This window comes from Scylla paramamosain, unplaced genomic scaffold (genome assembly GCF_035594125.1).
Source record: "Scylla paramamosain isolate STU-SP2022 unplaced genomic scaffold, ASM3559412v1 Contig6, whole genome shotgun sequence".
Lineage (NCBI taxonomy): Eukaryota > Metazoa > Arthropoda > Malacostraca > Decapoda > Portunidae > Scylla > Scylla paramamosain.
In genome coordinates, this window is record NW_026973671.1 from 1,032,501 (window position 1) to 1,038,639 (window position 6,139).

Consider the following 6,139-nt stretch of genomic DNA (forward strand, 5'->3'; position numbering starts at 1 on the left):
TTAACATTAGGAGCTCTGTAAGGATTTATTTGCATGGACACATTGAAACATGAGAGTGTATAGAAGGCTGATTGTGCCTTTTCTTAGCTTGAAAACTATTTAATTAGCTGTAGCATAACAGTAAGTGTCTGAAAAGTGTATTTTATTATAAAAAAAAATATCTAGCGGTGAAAGAGTTATTAATTTGGCCGGTAATGGAAATAATGCGCTTGTTGCTTTTGGATAACGATAGAGAATGTTGGTGGTAAGACTGCAGGTATTATTGTGACTATTGAAGTACTTGATCGCTTCTTGTTATCAGTGTCTTTTGAAATTATACTTTAAACTTGCACTAGATCACTTCATCCCGGTCCATGCTGACGTGTGCCTCAGTCACTGCACCGGTGATGGAAGTGTGGCGCTTGTTACGTCATCTGAATAACCCTACACAATGTTACTGACAAAACTGTAGGTATTGGCATTACCACTGAAGTACTTGAACGTTCTGCTGTCAGTGTCTTTTGAAATCGTATTAGATCACTTTGTTCATCTTCAGGATGCAAATGACCTCGCTTACATTTTTTATTTGTATTTCATTTATTATATTTACGTATATGTGAAGGAAATTAGCCTAGGCCATCCACATGCAAAAAAAGTAAAAATAAAATAAAATAATAATAATAATAATTAATTAATAAATAAATTACATAGAAAACAAAAAAAAAATAAATAAATCAGAAAGTTATAGAATAAAATAGAAGGAGGATTGAGAAAAGCCACTTCTCCTCACTCTTCATCCACAAAAGTAAATAAATAAAATAGATAAATAAAAAAAAAAAAACATGCATATATAAAGGCCACATTGGTCCCTGAGGTGCCTTGATAAGTGGGTCGCGGCAGTGGATACACTCTTAAATCTGACGTCCAGTGTGATTCGCCAGGCGTGGGTAATGTAGCCAGCACGTGTGCCCCGTGACAGGCCGTCCGTCTTGCTGGGGGGGGAAGGTGGCGGCTGAAGAAATCAGGTTGGTATTGAGAGGAGAAGGAAAAGGGGAAGAAAAAAAAGCAATTGCAGTAGGAGAATTCCTACTAATTAGGTAGTTAACTAATTATACATGCATTTGTTTAATCATTTTTGTATTGGGAGAAGTGTGCACTGCTGATTCATTAATTCATTCATTGCATTCATATTACTTTACTGGGAATTTCCGGAATTCTCATCCTGTTTCTGTATTTGCTCCTGTTTATTTTTTTTCAATCGTTTCAGTAACAAGTACCAAGACACTCCAGGAAAAAGAAAAGGACTTCTCTCAGTCTTCCTACTTTTATTTATTTATTTATTTATATATCAAAAGCTTTTCGTCTCATCAACTCCTCTCCTCTAACTGACTGTCTTCAGCCTCTCTCTCACCGCCACAGTGTTGCATATCTAGCTGTTTTCTACCGCTATTTTCATGCTAACTGCTCCTCTGATCTTGCTAACTGCATGCCTCCCCTCCTTCCGCGGCCTCGCTGCACAAGACTTTCTTCTTTCTCTCACCCCTATTCTGTCCACCTCTCTAACGCAAGAGTTAACCAGTATTCTCAATCATTCATCCCTTTGTCTGGTAAACTCTGGAACTCCCTGCCTGCTTCTGTATTTCCACCTTCCTATGACTTGAATTCCTTCAAGAGGGAGGTTTCAAGACACTTATTCATCAATTTTTGACCACTGCTTTGACCCTTTTATGGGACTGGCATTTCAGTGGGCATATTTTTTTATTGGATTTTTGTTGCCCTTGGCCAGTGTCCTTCATACATAAAAAAAAATAAATAAATAAATAAATAAAATAAATAAATAAAATAAAATATTTTTTTCAGAACAAGCTTTGAATGTTTTTTTTTTTTTTTTTAATCCGCTTCTGTCCCGCTTGCCCAGTTTCCCTGATACACACACAAAATACAACAACAGAAAACCTTTCCCGCTGACCTGTGAACACAGTCCTGTCTGTTCTTTCCTGCTCTCTGTCGCAGGTATGGCGGCGCCCTTGTGCTGCAGCTGTTAGTGTTCCGCAGCGGTAGGGTGAGGGCAAGTCACTATAACTTTCAGGTTTTCTTTGTTTTCTTCTTTTTTTCGTGTTTTATTATTTATTTTGTTGACATTTTTAATTACTCCTATTTTGGCTGGGATCTTTAAAGCCCTCGGCCTGTCATGGGTATTATTTCCATTGGCAACGGACATGATTGATGGCTATGACGTTTTTTTTTTTTTATGTAGGAAGGACACTGGCCAAGGGCAACAAAAATCTAACAAAAAAAAATGCCCACTGAAATGCCAGTCCCATAAAAGGGTCAAAGCAGTGGTCAAAAATTGGTGGATAAGTGTCTTGAAACCTCCCTCTTGAAGGAATTCAAGTCATAGGAAGGTGGAAATACAGAAGCAGGCAGGGAGTTCCAGAGTTTACCAGAGAAAGGGATGAATGATTGAGAATACTGGTTAACTCTTGCGTTAGAGAGGTGGACATAATAGGGGTGAGAGAAAGAAGGTCTTGTGCAGCGAGGCCGCGGAAGGAGGGGAGGCATGCAGTTAGCAAGATCAGAAGAGCAGTTGGCATGAAAATAGCGGTAGAAGACAGCTAGATATGCAACATTGCGGCGGTGAGAGAGAGGCTGAAGACAGTCAGTTAGAGGAGAGGAGTTGATGAGACGAAAAGCTTTTGATTCCACCCTGTCTAGAAGAGCAGTATGAGTGGAACCCCCCCCAGACATGTGAAGCATACTCCATACATGGACGGATAAGGCCCTTGTACAGAGTTAGCAGCTGGGGGGTGAGAAAAACTGGCGGAGACGTCTCAGAACACCTAACTTTATAGAAGCTGTTTTAGCTAGAGATGAGATGTGAAGTTTCCAGTTCAGATTATAAGTAAAGGACAGACCGAGGATGTTCAGTGTAGAAGAGGGGGACAGTTGAGTGTCATTGAAGAAGAGGGGATAGTTGTCTGGAAGGTTGTGTCGAGTTGATAGATGGAGGAATTGAGTTTTTGAGGCATTGAACAATACCAAGTTTGCTCTGTCCCAATCAGAAATTTTAGAAAGATCAGAAGTCAGGCGTTCTGTGGCTTCCCTGCATGATATGTTTACCTCCTGAAGGGTTGGACGTCTATTAAAAAACGTGGAAAAGTGCAGGGTGGTATCATCAGCATAGGAGTGGATAGAACAAGAAGCTTGGTTTAGAAGATCATTAATGAATAATAAGAAGAGAGTGGGTGACAGGACAGAACCCTAAGGAACACCACTGTTAATAGATTTAGGAGAAGAACAGTGACCGTCTACCACAGCAGCAATAGAACGGTCAGAAAGGAAACTTGAGATGAAGTTACAGAGAGAAGGATAGAAACCGTAGGAGGGTAGTTTGGAAATCAAAGCTTTGTGCCAGACTCTATCAAAGTCTGATTTACTTTTACTTGTTTACGTGTTTACTTTTTTTCTCTTCTGTGTAGAATCTTTTTTAAACTATCGGTAGAATCGCAAAAACATCCTTGAAAACCCGAATAACTTTCACTACAGGCAGCCCTTGTATTCTGAAACGCCTTATTCTCTGATTGGGCGTATTTGTCAATGGACACAAATAATTGAAGGGATTCTCACAGGGATTTTTCTTGAGTGAGGTGTAGCGTCCTTGTTAAACTACCACAAGAATCATCAAAATCTTAATAATATCCAGATTTCTGATTCAGACAGCCGATAGAGATGAATGGAGAAGATTGCGGAAGCCCTCTGTTCTGCACTAGAATAGAGAAAGGGGGGACAGTAATAGAGAGATGGTGGAGAGAGGGAGAGAGAGAGAGAGAGAGAGAGAGAGAGAGAGAGAGAGAGAGAGAGAGAGAGAGAGAGAGAGAGAGAGAGAGAGAGAGAGAGAGAGAGAGAGAGAGAGAGAGAGAGCACATCACCAGAACCACAAGTCTAGCAAGGATGAAGGCACGAAGAAGCAAAGGAAACACTATTGGGAAGGACTTTAGCACCGCGTGTGTATGACTAAATAAATCCTGGTGTGTTGGATACAAAGGAAATATTGAACTCAGACTCCATGGCTTTCATTCCATTGTCTGCTGGTCTGTCTATATAGCAGTGTGTGTACGTGTATTATGCAAATGTGTCAACGTGTACGTATGTGTATCTCTCTCTCTCTCTCTCTCTCTCTCTCTCTCTCTCTCTCTCTCTCTCTCTCTCTCTCTCTCTCTCTCTCTCTCTCTCTTTCTCTCTCTCCCTCGCTCTGTTTTCTTTGAGAACAGTACGAAGGAGAACAATATGAATTTTGTAATCAATAACTATTTTCTTTCATGAGAGTTTTCAAAATACTTCTTTTTCATAGTCATCCCTTGTAGACGTTAAGAGGATGTGTGTGTGCTCGTGTTGCACAATATAGCGCGGTGTATTCAGTGGCAACAGTTTTACATTCATAGAAATGAAGGAACAGAAAGGAAGAAAACATTTTAGGGTCTCGAAACAAACACAATTTTCGCGATGATTTGCTGAAAACTCGTGGTGTACTCGTACTTGTAGAGAGCGCACTGGAGTTCCCGACGAGAAGAACCGCGGTGGAAGTTCTGACGAAGGGTGGAGGGCGTCGGAAATTTCCAAGCAGTCCAGGATGTGTTAGACTGGCCGCAGTGGGTTTGGATTCAAGGCGAAGCGGAAACCAGTGCTTCTTGTGTTGGGGAGAGAGGAAGCCGCAGCGGGGAGTGTGTGGGCGAGGGGTTCCCCTACTGGTGTCCGTTACAGCTGCACTGCATCGTGGCTTTCCCCTCGCTGTCAGGGAGAAAATCCAAGTCTGGGAGTTGAGAAAGTGAAGGCGAGTGGAGAGAAAGAGGCGATGCAGTATTTTGCAAGGAGGAGCACACAGCCACGCCTCTCCAGCCCTCGCCTTGCTTTGCTGTGTTTTACCACGCCTTCCCTCACTCCCTCACTTCCTTGATTCATTACGAAACTCTTCCACACCATTCTTCCATCATTCACGAATCTTTATCGTACCACAGCATCCTCTCGTCTCCAGCCATCTCATGCTACCATTGACATTCGTGAAAGAAAACCAATAATTATGAAAGGATTGCGTAGAAATGTGCAGCCAATGTGCAATACATGCATCATAAGCAAACGCCTTTCATTATTGGCTAAGCAGAAGACCCCTTGGTACATGCTGTAGAGAAGATTAAAGATATATTCCTGAAACGTTGCTTCCAGCCGGGGTTGGTGGCGCGGCCCTGTAATCCGGCGACGCGGAGGCTTGGCCCAGTGGACGGCTTGAGGCGAGGGTGGCTGCTGCGCGACTCCCCATGTTGAGTGGGCGTCCGCACTAAGCTCGGCATCAATATGGCCGCCCCTGGGGAGCCGGGGGCGTCCAGGTTGCCTAAGGAGGTGTGAACCAGGCCAGGGGGGAAACCCAGCAGCCAAAAGCACCCGTGTGGAGCAGCAGTGGGATCGCGGCCGTGAGTGGGCGGCGCGCAGTAGCCTTGCCAACACAGGCGAACCTGGTACTTTTATTTTATTCTTCTCATTTTTGTCTACCATTGTGTAAGAAGACATTCTTGTAAGACATAACAACAGATACTTGTATGTCCACGCGTTATTCACCCTTATTCACCATCTGCTGTTGATTTTATTTATTTATTTTTTTTTTTATCGTTACTTCAAAGTATCGAAAAATATGTAATTACTTTATCATTCACTTGCCCATTGAAAACTCACCATACATCTGGAATATTAATAATGGAAAGATTAGAATTAACAGTAATAAATTGTAACACTGCTTTCTCTACACGTGCGAAGAGGCATCATAAAATAAACGTAAAAGATAATTGCAAATCAAAACAAGAAATAAACGTTTGTACTTAATTTTGTGTGGTGTCCTTAACCTTTTCTCTGGTGCGTAATGGAGGCGTGGCATTTGCTGAACTCAGTCTGATGATCGTATTGAACAAAGACGAAGCTTCAATCATTGAAATTTTAAATTACTTAACCAGATGTATTTTGGTGCCAGTACTGTAAAATTGTACTTACAGCTTTGCTAGAATATTTGAACTACTTGATCACTCCTTCTGATATCAGTCTTTTGAAACTGTATGCAGAACTTCGCCTCGTGTTTCTCAGGGCGAATTTACTCTCTTGTTTTTATAATGACTCG

General features: G+C 41.8%; 1 long non-coding RNA gene across 1 annotated transcript in view; it reads left to right on the top strand.

Moving 5' to 3' along the window:
• LOC135096729 (uncharacterized) overlaps window positions 1–5,523 on the top strand; it is a 16,747-nt gene extending 11,224 nt beyond the window's left edge. The window contains exon 2 of the long non-coding RNA XR_010264972.1: window positions 5,200–5,523. This is a non-coding gene — a long non-coding RNA (uncharacterized LOC135096729). The remainder of the gene's footprint in view (window positions 1–5,199) is intronic.
• Window positions 5,524–6,139: the final 616 nt, after the last annotated feature.